Raw genomic sequence first — 18,083 nt, forward strand, 5'->3', positions numbered from 1 at the left:
ATTTATGAACTAATATAGTTAGCTAACGAATCGGTCCGTTTAGGCGGATCTACTTCCATAAAATAGCGGTACCAATTAAAACATTCTTTTATCATATAGAGATCAGCTATGCGAACGATGTAAAGTAACCATCGACTTTAATTACTGCCGTTTACGATTTTAATTATTCTTATCTCGAATTAATATAATAACACGGTATAAAAGTTGAAAAATGCCACATACTTCGCGAAGATGTGGCTCAAGATATTAGCTTGGTGAAACAATTTAATAAGGTATCATTTTACGACATCTACATTTTCGAATATAGGCAGTACTTTGTGGATACATTCTGAGTAAAAAAATCATTATTCTATACCAATCAAAGCTGCAAGCAAATTGTTATGTTATATGGTGAGTGTATATCGGTGTACTAATCTGTAGAATTTATTTTTTTGTTTCAAATCTGAAGCCACGGATTCCAATAAACCAATAAAATTTTCACAACTATGCAAAATCTAAATAAAAATATATAGGGCGTTTCTATCTGCTTGGCGTCATAAGTGAAACTTTGTTATTCATCTTAATTATTTTGTTTGGAATTTCGTTCTTCTATAGCAACTTCTTATAAAACTCCTGCGTTGGTTTTGGTCGTTGGATTCTTCAAGTCAAGCTCTGAAGAAGTCAACAGGATGATTGGCGAAACGTTAGCTAGTTCGGCTCAACAAAATCCGACGCAGGAAGAATCCCGAAATTTTATAAAAAGTATTACAGTAGGCTGTGGAAGTTTCTTTAAAAAAAAATTAACTATTAAACATGCAGTTGAATTTCGATAATGATCGAATTTCAAGTCTTCTAAAAATTAGCAAATAAAAGTATTGGGATTCTGATTATCCTCTCTTGTTTATTTAAAAATTGCACACAAAGCTTTTTCATACTCCTTAAAACGTAAAAAGAAATCAATTACCTAATTATATTTAAAAATAACCCCCTTATCGATTTTTTGTCTTATCCAATTTAGTAGTATTTTTGCTTAAGTCTTTGGTAAACACACCTGGTAACCTATTGTTTTCGACTATTTTTCATCTTGCCCAATGACTAACGATGGTTACTTACATGACTTTTGGTTCATTTGGTGCAAGATTTTTCTTTTTTTGCAAAAGTATTTTTATAACTTTGTGATAACGCGAAATTGGTTATGTCGATTAATCATATCAGCGGTAAATAAATAAATATTAATATCCTACATTAAGATTTTTTCTCCTTTAACCCCTAATGGAAGTCAACTATACATGGGATAGTAAAGCATTTAGGTTCTCTTTTTAGTTATAATCAAAGGTCCTTAATGATAGCTAGAACTCGCTTTATTTAATGAGTTAACAATTTTTGTGGCACGCATTAGATTATAACAATAAACCGGATGGTAATTAAAATAAATATAAACGTTTCATATATTCAGCGGCATCGAACGGATTTGTCAATGTATGTAACGTTCAAATAATAATTGGCTCTTAATTTCCCGTGGCTGTCAACTCCGATTTCGACCCCTGTTAAACCGACATGTATGTACGCTACAAAAGTGGCTGAGAAAAATGGCCCGGCTATTAGGCGATCCTGTTTAAATTAAGCTTTAATTGTCGATCCACTCAAAAAAGCAGGGGATTTCTACATTGTCAAATCTGCAATCTCCCTTGTTAATCTGAAACAAATTGTTGCCAGCTTTTGTTCGAACGAATGCTAGATTACGTTTTTTATCAATCGTTGAGAGGATTATTACCTCTCTGGGTCGGCTGCTGCAGTGGCGTGCACATAAAAGCTCGCTTTATCCAGCTGGTGACGCGTTAACTTTTTTCGAAAATGTTCATTCTATGCTACTATATATACCGAAAAATGACCATAAAACTTTAATTAATGTTGTTTCGAGAATTTAAGTTCAATAAAGGAGAGGTACTTAAATCTAATTAATCTCCATGGCTTCCAATAAATTTAATTTTCTACTTTTTGTGGATGTATGTAATATATAGAAAGCTAGTTTACAGAATTTTGGGCCAATCGTAGGAAAGTAAAAAGCAAAAATTATAGTTTACCGCGTTACCTTTAATGGTGCAAATATACTGAGAAATAAAAAAAGCTCTTTCCTATTCAGTAGTAAGCTGTGTAGCTGTAGTAAGTACTAAACAAAATAGCGGTTTTCAATGGAATTTATCTACTTATACTTGTATAAATCCGCTGTTTGATCAGACGCGACGCCTATGCGGCATTTAACGCCTAATTAAACCCGGCTTGCAGTTTATACAAAATCAACAAAAGAGATTATGGTAATGACTGGCCCTTAGTATTAACGTTACTAGAGGGTATTGAGACCGAAATTAAAATTCTTTCAATAGACACGTAAATATTAACCGTTATTCAATGGCAAAGAATAAGTACTTCATTAGCTTTAATCCCTGACTTTTACTCGCTACTCATTAAATCCAAAATAGGTTTACGCCGATAATTTTCAACAAAATCCGGATTTTCTTAAAGTTTTAGGAAGCAAATGATGTTCAAAATTAAATTAAGTAGTGGTGAAACAATTTTTACAAATTTTTTCAATGTGACCACTTACTTCAATTCGATGTTTTCTATTTTTACGTCCCGGCAACCAATCACATATTAACAAAAAAAAAGTATTAAATTACCTGGATTTATATTTTTGTGGGTAAAATCAAAATAAAGTCATAGATACAAAAATTTTCAACCCACAACAGAGAAAACCAAATATATTAAATGGTTATCCTCATACTTTTGACAGAAAGTTCTTAACCAATCTTATTATGGAAAATTTTTTACCTGTAGTTTTATAAATAAATTGTATATAAATTTAATAATTGAATTAAAACATACTTTTAATTATAACCAATAAAGATAAATTACATTATTGTTAATAAAGTTATTTTTCTACTCCCGCCTGTAAAATACCTAATTACCCACCGATCTAGCGTGCGGGAAGCGTCACTTTACCACGTCAGTTTCGTTTCCCATGAATCCGAGCCACTTCGGTGATTTCCGGGATTTTACCGCACGGATTTGGAAGCAATCGGATGTTTTCGGAGATATTTCCCACGCTTTGCATTTTGACATTTATCAATTCTGACAGTCATGTCAGTGAATGTATTCCTGCGGTTTTGCGAAAATGTACCCAAAAACGCACGGTCGTAGCAAAAGTATAGTATGCAACACGTTCGGAAAACTTTTTAACTCACTCGTTTATTAAACACTCGCTCCGCTCGTGTCAAATAAACTCGTGAGTCAAATGCCGTTTACCGCACTTGTTGCAAAATATACTATTTTAAATTTATCGAAATCTAAAAAACTTTAACGTTTTGTTATTTCTTTCCATCATTGCAAAGAAATTGTAAAATTATTAAATACAGTCTCTTAAATCCACAAGAGAATCAAACTTTTGTTATTTACCGTCAGCGCTTGAAGTTGTGAGAAAAAAATGATTGTTGTTTGGGGTGAACATCAATTAATGCATTACTTCTTTAGTCTCACTATTTGTCGCGATAGAAAAATAATAATCTTTTTGGTTGCTGTTATTTACCTTTATATTAATCAAACTTTGTATCATTTCATAGGCTACTGTCGCGTATTCTGCGTCTTAAGATTTTCTCTCTATCGTTGTGATGTTCTGAATCAAAAAATATGAATAGTGATAGCTCTTCGTGTTGTCTGTCAGTGGGTGCAAAATGAGCACAATTTTTACCTAACCAAATATTAAATATTACAAAAACATCTCTCCAATTTGCAACAAAATAGAATTAAAATATAGACAATCGTATATCATGCAACAAGTGCGGTAACCGGCGTTTGAATCACGAGTGAGATAAAGAGTTTACCAACGTGTTGCATACTATACTTTTTCTACGATCGTCACGAAAAAAAAAACTAGTCATTAAACTTATTCGTTTATAGTTCCGATAGGTTCTGCTATTGTTGTCTCCTGTGAACTCTGTACGTTAGACAGAGAGAGATGTATTATTGGATATGTCATATAAACAACGGAATAAACACAATTTTAAAACGTTATGTTTTTTATTGAACGTTTACAACTGATCATTAAGTACTTTATTTAAAGAAAAAAACTGTAATTGGAAGAAAAGAAGAAATCTAAATTACAAATGTCACTTTACATACCGCCTAGTCCACTAGATTTTAATTGTAGCTTATAGCACGTAGTATTTAAATTGTCTGATATATTGCATAATCTTTTTCTGTGACATGACCGCCAGAATTGACAAACGTCAAAATTCAAACCGTGCGGTAAAATTTCCCAAAAGATCCGATTACTCCCAAACCCCTGCGGTGGCTCGAATCCGTGGGAAACGAAAGTGACGTGGTAAAGTGACGCTTCCCGCACGCTAGATCAGTGTGTAATGGGGTATTTTACAGACGGGAGTAGAAAAAATATATTTTGAGGTTATAATAGTTGCATTTACATGAATACATTCTAGTTTTCATCTCGATAGGATTCCATTGCTTTTCGAATCGAATTTGGACTAAAATATCCCTCGATACCGAAGAAAATAGTGTTTTTTATGGGACACGTAGTAAATGTTTTGTTTCAATTGAATCTTCAAACCAATTAGAGAACGACCAGAATTAGAATTTGGAATAATAGTAAGGACAAAATAATAAAAATAAAAATAATATAAAAAGTTAATTAAATATTATATGGCATTATTAACTGTGTAACAAATTTTGTAATTTGTTAACAATATCGATTCCTTTTTTACTAACCAATATTTTTGCCCAACACTAATTATTAAACTGCAGCCACACATTTTACACTATCGATGTAACGGATTATATCGTCGCACCAACACGGCAGACGAACCAATTTAACGGTCACAGGGAGCTAATAAAAAAATCAAAAATCACAAGCGCTTTGACGCTGTTACGCAAGGGTTGTCACAGATTTTTAGAAGCCACCACGGACTAAACATTTTGCACGAATGCTTGCATTACTGGTGGCCGACTTAATTTCGGGTTTCCCTAAATTAAATTTCGTGGCAGACTACCTAAAAACACTTCTATAATTTGATGCGGAGTCGAATTATGCAAAACGTGTGTCTAAAAGTGGCTTTAGCCAATTTAAGAATGGCTGATGCCATTATAAAATTATATTAATATCGTATCCCTTGTGATGTTCGATACCTACATGTTCCGCGCGGTAATAATATTGCTTAGAGCTATCATATTAATAATCTAATTATGAACTATGACCGTAAAGTGGCGGGTCCGGTAATCAGAAACTCAGACGGTAGCGGAATGTAACTTATCAACCCCCTCCTCCGGAACGGCATTTTAATAAAGTCAATCTCGCGTCGTTTCTCTTCGCATCGCATCTTTCGTCTCCTTTCTGAAGGGAGCTGCAGGTGGGTGAGACTAGGATGCCGCGAGATGACGTGCGATCAATTACAATCTGCATGTAATTTAATTTCGTCAGGGTAGGACTGGGAGGAGTCCAATGACAGGCTGATTACAGGGCAGTCCTGGTTCGGTCCAGCGCACGTCAGTATATAAACTTTAGACGTGCCACAACTGGAACTTTCGATTAACTTTTTTTTGTTCCGCGCCTCATTTATCGAAATTTATACTTGAAATGGATGCTGCAGATAAGAAATATAGGGTGGTATCTGTTCGGGCAAATAAAGTGACTTCGAGAGTTGACCAAGGACGACACTTTCATCGAGCTTTAGGAAGAAGATAATGTTGTTGTCGATTCGTCAATACTGAAAACGCAATTCTTTTGTGTGTCCAAATCTTAGCATCATAATACAGAAAATTATGAGTATTTATTTTATGAATATCTTTAAAGAAATTTTGCTTGTAACATGTAAAAAAAGGTAAAATAATATACAGGGTTATTCAGGGTGAGTGTCCTATTTGACGTTTTTGGAGAATGACTTACGGTAGAAACCTGAAATGTTAGTTACTTATGTAAGCGAATATGTGCTACCTACGTAAAATATTTTTGTCCATGCGGTGTTGCCAGGTATTCTCCTAACGTATATCAACTTTCATTTTTTAAATGGAACACCCCTGTAAATTATTACGTTTTTCTGCTAAACATTCTGGAACTGGAAGGAAATACATATGCCGACAAAAATTTAATATTCATAGAAATTGTCATACACAAAACTAATGTTAAAGACTAATAAACTGTTCTAAATTGTTTTTAATTACGCACAACTAGATATTATGCTCGAAATGACCTCCACATACTCTAAGATATCTATGGAAGCCTGTCTGACACGGCGTTCCAAATCTTCTGTTGTTCCAACTGGAGTTTTACACACTCTTTCTTTAATAGCGCATCAACCGGTGTAATGTGTCGAACCCGGAAGCCAATTCCATGTACCTAGAAGCCTTATCCGTTGGTTTTCAAACATGATTGTAAATTCTTGACTTACTCTATTTGTGCAATGAGCCGGACCTCCATCAAGTTGGTACCAACATCTGCGAAGTAAGTTTTTCAGATTCTCGTTGTAGATACAAAAATCTATTTTATTATTTATCATCAAACACAACACGTTGAAACTAAATATATGTTGAAATCGCTTTTCTTGTACAAGTTTTCAAAAAATTTCAATCTTCTTGTATTCTAATCAATATCATGCTTTTTACAATGGACTTTTATATTCTTAAAAAGTATTTTTTATCTCTGAAAATATTAAAGATAGGTATGGTACATTTGACACAAAAAAGTTGCAGAATGTTTTACAGAATTTAAAAATGTAATAATATACAAGGTGTTTCAAAAACGAAACATATGTTAGGAGTATATCGGGCAACACAACATGACCAAAAATATTTTACATAGGTAACCTAACATTTCAGATTTTTACGGTAAGTCATTCTCCATAAACGTGTAATAAGACACTCACCGTGAATAACCCTGTATATATATTTTTTATATATCGGTTCATAACGTTCTCCGCCGACTTCCGATACCCAATCGCCATTTTTCCCTATCGTTCCGTAAATCATCGTCCAGTTCTCTCTCTGTCATCACTGATTTTATCCAGCTTCGCCTTGGCCTTCCTCTCTTCCGTCTACCATGAATTTGTTTTGGTAGTTTTTCATTACTCAATCTAATCATTGTACATGGCTGTACCATCTGAGTTGTTTCATTTTTATATCATCTATGATGTTGTGTGTGACTCCCATTATTTCCCGTATTCTTTCATTTCTGATTTATTTCCTTTAGCATTCTCTCAATCAAGTTGCAATTTTTTTTTTAAACCCATAATATATAATTATAACATTTAATATACAGTGCGGTCAAAATCTATAGAAATATGCTAATATACTAAACAATACAGTATGGCAAAACCGTCATAAATGTGGTTCATTTTATCTGAAAAGGGTACATTATATCCACATGTCTAACTTTATTAGTAATGAAAAACTATTACTATCAGTGCAAAATTCTATCGCGCTATTGTGCTTTCAAAATTGCAAAAAACATGATCAATAGTTAAATTATTTCTTAATGAAATTTATTTATTTCATAAGGGAAAAAGAGGAATTAAAAGGAGAATTTCATGAAAAAAGTTTTATAAACGGCACTTTATTCACCAGTTTATTTAAGCATGGGCAAAGTGCAGTGGAGTTATTGTTTAATAAACACGTGTCTCAAGAAGTTATAGCTACTGTTTTGCCGTTGACCGTTTCTTTTCGGGTACATTTCTTAAAAATAGCAGCAAAAACGTTGCACCTGGCCCCACCACCAGGAAACTTTCGGAAGAGGACGCAATAATGTTTAATGAAGCTGACGTATTAAAGTGCACACACGCGTGATTAGGTATTTTAGAATAAGGAGTGAAAACGACTTGGGCTGAGGAATCCAAAAATGCTAATTTAAATTTTATATATTTTAAAATTTTTTGTAAATATAAATACGAAAAATGTTTCAAAAGTAAAAAGTATTTTAAAATTAAATTGCTTATTTATAATATTCGATAAAGCTCAAGCATTCTTTTTAAATTACCGTGCGTATAGTGTGCCTATTTTAAATTTGAAATAAAATTACAAAAATTTAATTTTGATTGTTTTTGACGAAATTGGGAAAAATATCACTCCTACTACTTCTTCTGGTTGTAAAATTATCCTCCGCCTCAACCTTATGGGTTAGTTTACTATCTGACCTGGATGAATATATTGCTCCCCCATATTAGTAGTGATAAAAAAATAAAAAGATATACATATAAGTAAAGGTAAAATGAGACAAAATTTGAACATTTTGGAAAGCGGTACCTTCAAGGCGACGCGACGAGTCTCATGAACGAGACCGGGAGAAGCGGACTCGATCATTATCCAGTGCAAAATTAATTTTAGAGGGGAACGACGGTGGTAGGGCATTCATTATATTTAATATTGTTTTACCGGAATCTGACCGGCCTCTTTTACGCACCTGCTAACAAGACCATAATATATTTCTCATTATTTATTAAATTAAAAAATCCATCACGGGCATCTCGATACATCCGTGATTAATTTACTCCGCGGGCCCATTCTGATGAGTTTCAGCTTTAAACGGGCATTAATTTTAATTAGATAATTGTTCAAAGGCAAAGCAGGTATACTCGGCTCGATATGGCTGACAGCCCGTAAAATATAGTTGCCGTGTTTGAACGTCCGCCATCGACGTTTTGTGCTCTTATTTTTAAGGGTTGCTCACGATTAAGGCCACGTTATACGGGTATGTTCATTTTTAAGTCTTAACTTATGAACGTGTTTTTATACAAAACGATTGACCTGTTGGGAACTAGTTACGTATAGTTCTTTAAGATCAAGTTTAAATGGTAGAAATTTGGAATAAATTTACCATATATGCGTACAATATGTCTCATTTTTGATGGTTCGTTTTGTGCCCCAAGGCACAAATAAAATAAAAGGGTGCTTTGGAAAATTTTGAATTTTTAGTCACCGTTTGTAGCTAGGTTATGTCAGGTTAGGTCTGGATAGGGTTTTTTATGTAGGATCCAGTGGCGTAGTTAGTTTCCTTCTGGAACTCAAAAATTTTGATATATAAACTTAACTTGCGTTGTTTTTTAATATATTATTTTAAATATATAACACAAGAGTTATTTCAAATACAAAGAATATATTTTTAGTTTGGTTTTTTCAAGTGTAGGAAAATTACAGTTTTTTACATAAATTAAATAATTTATAATAATATATAATATAATCTATTACCTATCAAAATAAATCTGGGTGTGTGGTACATAAAATGCGCATTGATAATATAATAATATTATGGGCAATGTTTGTATAATAGTCGTATTTTGTGTTAATATGAGTCATAACGAAAGAAGAGAAGACAGAAATTACAATAATAATTATTAGGAAATGTTATAACTGTTAGACAATTTACATACAAAAATACATATTTATAAAATTTTTAATTAAGGATTTTAATATCTTCACCCGTTTTAAAACTATTAAAATTTTAAAAGTCAAATTTAGTATGTTTGTATCAACGTATTATTTATTTTTTAGCACAGTTAACATTTGACAAATCTATTATAAAAGTACTTCAAATATTATGTAACAGCAACATTGCTTAAGTGTAAATGCAATTTGAATGACAATTTTTAGAAAAATAAAAATTGGCATCGCTTCAATCCTGTTGAAAAAAAAATTATATTAATATGTTACACAACTGAAATTGTAAATAATTTTAATTAAAAAAATATATATAATATATTAGATATGAGATTAAATTCGTTTGAAATAGAGCAATTTCGCAGTCAAATTCTGATTAACTAATTGATTAATAAATTAAAGAAATTAGAATACGATAGTTGAAATTTTAATTAGATATTTGGTAGGATTTAGATCTCTGTGATGCATCTACTGCCTTGACAATTTATCTTTTAGTTTGGTTATAAATTTTGAATATGAATTGGTTTTATTCGTTTTGTTTTGTAGTAGATTTGTTTCGATATTTTTTGTAGAAGAAAAAATGCAAAAGCTAACCCCAACCCCAGCTTGCCACAATTGCAAAAAATGGTTTTTGCTTAGTTTTAATTATAATGTGCTCCGTTCGTACCTACTGGAGTTAATCATCTGGAACAATTAGTTTTCTATTTTATTCGTTCCTTCCTTTCGAAGATAAGGTATCATCTAAAAACGTCGCGAAAATTTGGAATGAGTTTGCGATCCTTTATTTTAATATTAAGATAGAACTGTTAATTTTTCTATCTATTTGGTATCTCAAATTCAATAAATATGTAAATAAATATAATATTTCATAGTTAACAAATTGACAGACAGTTAAATATTTTAGAAACGTGGTATAGAATATTAACAAATTTATTCTAAAATTCACCACGCTTGTTTCTGATCGGTTTCGGCAAGATTTAATAGACATTAAAAAGTCTTCGATTTTAGTTGGCCTTACTCTTCCCGACCAAATAAAACTCCAACCACCACGTGATTTACAATCAAATTTCATTAGGCTGTGGGTTATATAAGCAGACAAATAAACCGTCGGATATAATGGTAATATCTGTCGTATCAGCTGGTCTATAAAAGTATAAACAAAATTAAACTCTGAAGGAGACCCAGCGGGCGCCTGGCGCTAATCCATTGTGTTCTAAATTTATGACAAAATCGGTTTTTATACGAGCGCATTAAATGCTTAATAACTGGGCGGAACAATTCCGACGGACAAAAATGATATTTGTATTCGCCTTTTCAGTGGTTTTAATGACGAAAATAAAACTGTTCCTTATTCATTGGCTCAGATATCAAACGCAGAGAAATATATCCGTTATGGATTTCTGAAGCGAGCAATAAGAAGCAACTAACCTATACCGTATTCAGTTTTTAAAAACGAAGTTTTTAAAGCAAAGTACAAAAATTAAATGTCAAAATCAAAATGATTTGAATAATTGACAACAAAAACTCGAAACGATTTATGGCTATTTTCTCTATTAGCAATTAACTGGTAGCTTCAACTTTCAGTATAATTTCATCAGTCCGCTTTTTTACTCGATTTGCTTATTTATTACGGGCAACGTCGAACGATCATTAATCAAATAGTTTATTTATTAACAAAACGTTAATAAGAGCTTTGTGTGGGTTCGTAGTGGTGGGTATGTATGACATGCGAAACAAATTATTTATTTTACGGGTTGCATAAAAAATAAACGAAAATTTTGATTTGCAGGATGTCGCTATTTTTAATTAGTTTCTAACACACTGAACGGTGAATGAATGAAAATTTGGCAAAATAAAGTGTTAGGGATGGATTTTTATTGTTTCATGACAAGTATTTTCAAGATTTCTCCTGCACGCACCAAAAACGTTTGTACCAGAGGGTTTAGTTATGGTAAGCGCATCTTTGTAGAGTCACATACACAGTTGTAAAGGGTTCCTGACAGCTTACACGTATTGATGAAATTCTGCAAGATCTTGTCACTTATTACTGTGATGTATGAAGTCAGTATTATAGATAAAATTATAAATAAAAAACAAATCCAAACAACAGTAAACTCTATTTATCCGAAACCTAATGCAGAACACGAACAATTTAAAACAATTACATACATAGGAGAACCTGGTGAAAAAGTTTCAAAACATTTGTCAAAATGTGGTTGAAAAATAGTTTTCAGAACTAACAACACAATAGGAAAATATTTAAAAAACCTTAAAAATCAGATGTCTACAGGTTGAAGTCGGATCTTGTCCTAAAATTTATATTGCACAAACAGGTAGATCCTTCAAGAAACGCATTAACGAACATAAAAGGGCGTTTAAAAACAATACTCTATATTCTAATTGACACTTGACACTTGAACACAAAAGAACAAATTTTTGACGACAATTTTGATATTTTACATACAGCCATAAAAAGTAGAAAATTAAATTTTTTGAAAGTCATGGAGATGAACAAAATGAGACATTCAAATGTATTGCTTAACGAACAATTAGATTTAAATGCCTCTCCTTTATTGAACTTAAATTCTCACAACATTAATTATGGTTTTATGGTCATTTTTCGGTATATGTAGTGGCAGGTAGTTTGTAAATATTACATTCGATAAAGACACGATGTTATCGAAAACGATTGTCATGTAAAAATATATAATTTCGTGAAAATCTAAACTTTTAGTTTTTATTTATTGTGATAAATGAATTTTCATCAAGTAAAAGCCACCTCAGTTCAAAAAAATAAAACAACATATTTAAAATCGGGCTCAATTTTCTTTTGTGGAGGTGAGTTTGTTATATTCAAAATTGAAATAAATTCGATAAATAGAAATGCCTGTTACAGTTTTCCATTACCATCAGACTTCACTAAAGGTCTCATGCCTTAAGATACGCATTTCCAATGTTTTATCAAATAAATATTTGTTAATAAAAGACGAAAACAATTCGGCTGACATTCATTCCCTACAAATTGAAAGTTATGTAGCGGACGTACCACCCACACCTACTCCACGCAGTGTACAAAAGATCTTCACGCTGTGATATTATTACTGTTTAAAACGTTATTTTAAATTCGAGGGATTTGCATTTAAAATTTACACGAACCGAATGCATTGATGTGGTGGTATTCTTTCTAATTTTTATTTGTTGCTCGGCTTGGTATCAAGTAGCATTAATTATCGCATTGTTGAATTAATCAAACCATTAACAACGAAGAAAGCAGAAAAAAATCCATTAGCGTTTACTCGACAATCACGGTTGGTCTGTGGTAGGTACGAATTACGGAGAATAGATTTAGTCATTATTTATTGTATCAAAAGAATTTGATTTGTGAGCATTCACAGTGCAATTAATAACAATTTGGTTGTTATTGTGGTTAGTCTTGTGAAAACCCATATATTAAAAAAGAACATAAATTCAAAGGATCCAAAATATTATGAGTTCGGTATGCCGCTAAGTACGCACTATTCCTATAGTTACAAAGGTCTTTTTATTTGAAATTTTTTATACCTCCTGCTCATTCTTCCACCACTCTGATTTTTAATGAAATGAATATAATTTTACGACTGATTTGCCGACGGTTAAATTTTTGAAGTATGCTTTTAGCTTTCAGTAATAATGTAAGTTGCTTGGGAAAGGGTAGTGTTTTAATTGTTCGTGAACTGTTTTGTAAATGTTGCAGGAGTACGCTTCCAACTCTCAATAACATATGGAGTTTTCAAGTAGCGATATTATAGCTCGACCAATTCGGTGTACAACTCTGGATCAATACACACCAATTGTGTGTGTGTGTGTGTGTGTGTGTGTGTGTGTGTGTGTGTGTGTGTGTGTGTGTGTGTAGCGTCAAGAGACGGGACAATGCTACCAAGTGTGGACCAATTGAACGGCGAATTGAGGAGTAATTAGGGGCAAATGCAGAACCCATTCAGACTAACTAAGGACCAATTAGGAGCCGAGCCAGTGCTAATTAGATATTATAAAGTTGACTAGGTATTTAGCAGACTTAATCTCAGCTATTGCCAAACTAGACATTTTAAAAGCATTAAATAAACCACAAAATCAGATAATTTGGCTTCAAGAAAAATATGGTTCTATCAAAGCTTTTAGAGAACTAACAAAGGGAACTCTTTCAAATTCCTAGAAATACATTTCAGAATGCCTTGTTTTGTTGCATTTATATATCCGATCTTATGAAAAATGAGAATGAAAATCACAAATTTTCTTACAGCAATATTTCTTTGGTATATTGCTACTTTAAAAACCTCAGAATACCAACTATTTTTTGTTAAGAAGGTTCATTATACGGTATTATCACTATGACTTCAAATCACCAACCGAAAATGTAATTGTAATGTTTTAGTTTTATTACAATTTTTTTAGAAAATCACTACGTAAATAAAATCTATTCGTGTATTCCTGGATTAGACAGTGAAACAATTTGAATAATGATCATCTTTTTCAATGCACAACACATAACTAAAATGCAATATTTCAAATAGGCTACAACCGAATTAATAATATAATAATTATTGATGAAGACTTTCTATAATATATAATAGCCCATCTAAAATAATTCTTGCTTAGCTAAGTTATTTACTAAGTTTATAATGCCTTTAAGAATTAAGAAAATGCGTTTGATTAAATTTAGGGCAAGAATGCACATTTTTGGGACAGAATTACTGGTATTTAGGTTTTATAACATGTAGGGACATTAATTCAATAACAATTCCAGTTATAAGGAGTTTATGAACAAATGAGAGCCAACAGATCAATTCTAAGGGGTATTAGTGGCGACTTCAAATACCAAATACCATTGGACCAATACTAGAACCAATGAAGACCAATTATTGACCAATGTTTAATAAAGTGCATATAATGTTGAATGATGGTTCAAGCCTTGATTACTTTCAGAAAATTGGGAAAAATAAAAATAGGAGACAGTAATTTTATCTTCACTAATGATGAACACTTCTTCCGATAAAACAATAACTAAACTGCAATATTTCCATACTAAATTCAATCGTTTTGCAAAAGGGCTACGACCGAATTAAAAGCTATGAAGACTTCCTATAATATATAATAGCTAAAGCAAAACAATTCTTGCTTAGCCAAGTTGTTTGTTTAGGGGTAACTACCCCTAAACAAACGCCGTTGAAAATAAGGAAATTTAGGCCAAGTTTGCAAATTTTTAAGACGGAATGACTGATATTTAGGTTTTATACCATGTAGGGAAATCAATGGAAAACAGATCAAGTGTAAGGGCCTTTAATGGCGAATTCAAATATCGTTGAGCTAATGTAACGGCCAATGAAGACCAATTATGGACCAATGTCCTACGCATTGGTTAAATTGGGAAAATTGTGAAAAATAAAAATAAGGAACACTAATTTAATTTTATCATCATTCATGATGAAAGAAACGGAGACAAAAATGATATGCTTGCCTTTTAAACAAAATAAAAATCTGTTTTAATGAAGTATTTTAACTAATTTTAAACGATTTTTTTGGAAATCGAGTTCGAATTTATTCTGCGATAGTGACCAGCTTATTGTACCCGAATAAGCTCCAGCAAAGCACTATTCGTGGTTACGTTAAGAGTTTTTGTGGAAAATAGCACCAGAACGATATATGACGATAAAATCTGTTTTATTTTATTTAAATTGTAATGTGTACCTTAGAACTAGCAACACAAAAGCACTTCTTATGAAATTAGAGGCCAATTAATATATTGTAGAAGGTATCGCGTTTCTTGGCCGTTGTGACACTGATTTATCGGGAAGTTGCAAATATAGTTCTGCATCCCTAAGTTGGTTTAAAGAATAAAATTTTTACATCAAAAGTTCTTATTAGGATGAGTGTTATTAAATGTTTCTTGAGTGACATTCATCAAAAGAGCGATTAGTGTTGCGTTTGGATTTCAAACCGGTAATATCATCAACATGAATCTCATATTGAGATATATTGAGATATCTCATATCAACTCTCCTAGTTATTACAAAATGTATAGTGATATATCTTTATAATTATGTATTGATTTGTATTATTCTCTTTTTATAACAAAAATAATTTTTTGAGGCCCTTTTTGAAATGTTTTTAAATTTTGAGCAGTTATTGTTTTTTTTTCTCACATCAATTTTACAAATAAAGTGCATATTTTTATTTAAAAAATCTCAATAAAACAGTAGATCAAAGTTTTAACATCGTTTTATAGTAATATTTATAAAAATATAATACTTTAAAAAAACCTAAACCACTAAAAACTATGCCTTTATAAACTTTGGCACGTAAACACAAACTACAAAAAAACATTGAAAAGCTATGGCTAAAAAACATGTCGAAGTAGGTATTATTTACAAAATAAAGGAAACCACTATCAGATTAGTAGTCTTTTAACACGTAAACAATAAAAAACAACGGACCTATAATTATTGATAGAGAGCTACTGTTGTTAAAATTATAAGAAACAAGAATTATAATGGTAAGTAGACAAAAGCTAAGCTATTCTACAGTAAAAGCAACAACCAACTGACCTGGTTTTTGGAAAATAAACAAAAAGTACTATTTTTAAAGTAACTAAAAAACCGTTACACTTCAGTCTTTGCCAGCTTTCAGGCTATTATAAAAGTGACTGACATTTTTTAATAGCATTCAAGATTCACATTTCCCAAAGCTGTAAAAGTTGCACCTGCTAGCATTTTTCTTTGCGTAATGCGTATGCTTCTGTGGTCAGTTTCACTAAAAGATATTACATACAAAAATATGTCACGAGCATCTTTTTTTACTTTCAAAACAATGTGTCATTTATTTTGACAATATCGTCTGAACTGTACCAATGAAAATTAAAAGAAGTTTGAATTAGTTGAGTATTTTAAAATCAAAAAAATCATGGTAACTCATTTTTTGGAATTTATAAATAGTTCCAGTCTTCTCATAGACACACTGGGTTATGTGCCGGTTTTGAGCGTAAGATCGTTAAAAAACGCGGGAAATTCAATTGTGGCACTAACTCTTTCTAGCGGAACTGAAGTAAGATAACTATGGCCCGATATTGTTCGTTGTTAAAATAGAAATGTGCGAGTTTTATGGTACAATTAACTAAAACTAGCTATTTTTTGATAAGTGCCATTATTAAACCCGGTGAGCGATATGAAAACAGCGACGCCATTCGCAATTTTACTTTTGAAGTAGTTCCAAAAAAAATTCTGTCAGGTGTCATTGAATTGAAAGATCGCAAACAGTCAAGTTTTGATAATTGCTTGACCGGATTCGTGTACAGACGAAAAGCGAATTATCCGTTGTTACGAATTGCGTTTCTCGATAAGCTCGTGGGTTATTAAAAAGCGCTAAATCTCTCTCTGCAAAGTTTTCCCGCGCGATGAGCGTTCCCCCATAAATAATGCCTTTGGCAAAAAAAGAAACTGTTAGTAAATCAAAAGTTGCCGGTTTGTTTACACACACCGACAAGTTTATTGGTTTTACGTGAGTTATAGCTCGGTATGTTCAACAATATGCTTTTATTGTTACCGGGTTAGGGTTATTCCTTGAAGAAATCAAAACGAAATATTAAAAAATATAGAATACGCGACAGCGGCGTGCGAAACGACCCCGTTAGATTTCGTTTTAAATATTTTGACCAATCATTTTTACAGAATTAAATTTGGAGACCACGATAAAAAGTCAAGTTTGCTGTAAAGTTGCATTGATAATTCCGGGAGAGAAGTCCCAGTCAGACTTATCTCTAAAAATTTTAAATCAATGACCACTGTTACTTTAACTCTATATTTTATATATATTGTATGTATTGATGCAATATTTTTAAAATAAATTGCCTCATTGCAAATAATTTTTTCCACATTTTAACCGCTGTTTTATATTATTACTCACGTTGTTTTGCTTGGTTGACTGAGAGGAAGGGGGAGAATGCAGAAATAGTGATAATAAAGAGTATATATCACAGATATTGAACATTTTCAGCACGGGTAATTTATGTCACAAAAAAAATTTTATTTTAAAAGTTATTTTTGCATCTACTGCGCGCAAATGCTGGGTGATCCAAGCGCAGCCGGGTTACAAAATAGTAGAGATCTGTCTTATATTTAAGGAAACGATTATTATACTTCAAAGTATCGTATTTTATAAGGTGCTTCTTAAGTGGATATTAGATTTTTTGGATAGTTGATGTCGAATTGATAACGCGTACTTGACGTCATAGTATTCACGTTAACAAGACACATTAAAAGAGACGTTTTTTAAACATCTCATTGGAAACTTTTTTTTTTGGTAGGCGCTTCTAAAAAATAGTTTTCTGCAAACACTTACGTGCACTCGTAAAATTTTAATAATTAAAAAATATTTTTGAAGATCATTGCCATAATTTAAAAAAAGGTATTTTCTTAGAATCCAAACTAGCAACACAAAAAAACATGTTGTTCGTAGACCAAAACAAAAAATACATAAATTAACTTTTTGCACCCGCATGTCGCCATATAGGCGGGTTGGCCGGTCTGTCACCCCCTAAGCTCATTTCTAATATTTCTAAATTGCTTTCCTGAACCTTTGTTGAGGACACGTTTATGTAAAAATAAAAGATAGCATGATATTTATTTTATACACGCCATCGT

The sequence above is a fragment of the Cylas formicarius genome, unplaced genomic scaffold (assembly GCF_029955315.1).
Source record: "Cylas formicarius isolate icCylForm1 unplaced genomic scaffold, icCylForm1.1 PGA_scaffold_1__22_contigs__length_36826433, whole genome shotgun sequence".
NCBI classification, from domain to species: Eukaryota; Metazoa; Arthropoda; class Insecta; order Coleoptera; family Brentidae; genus Cylas; species Cylas formicarius.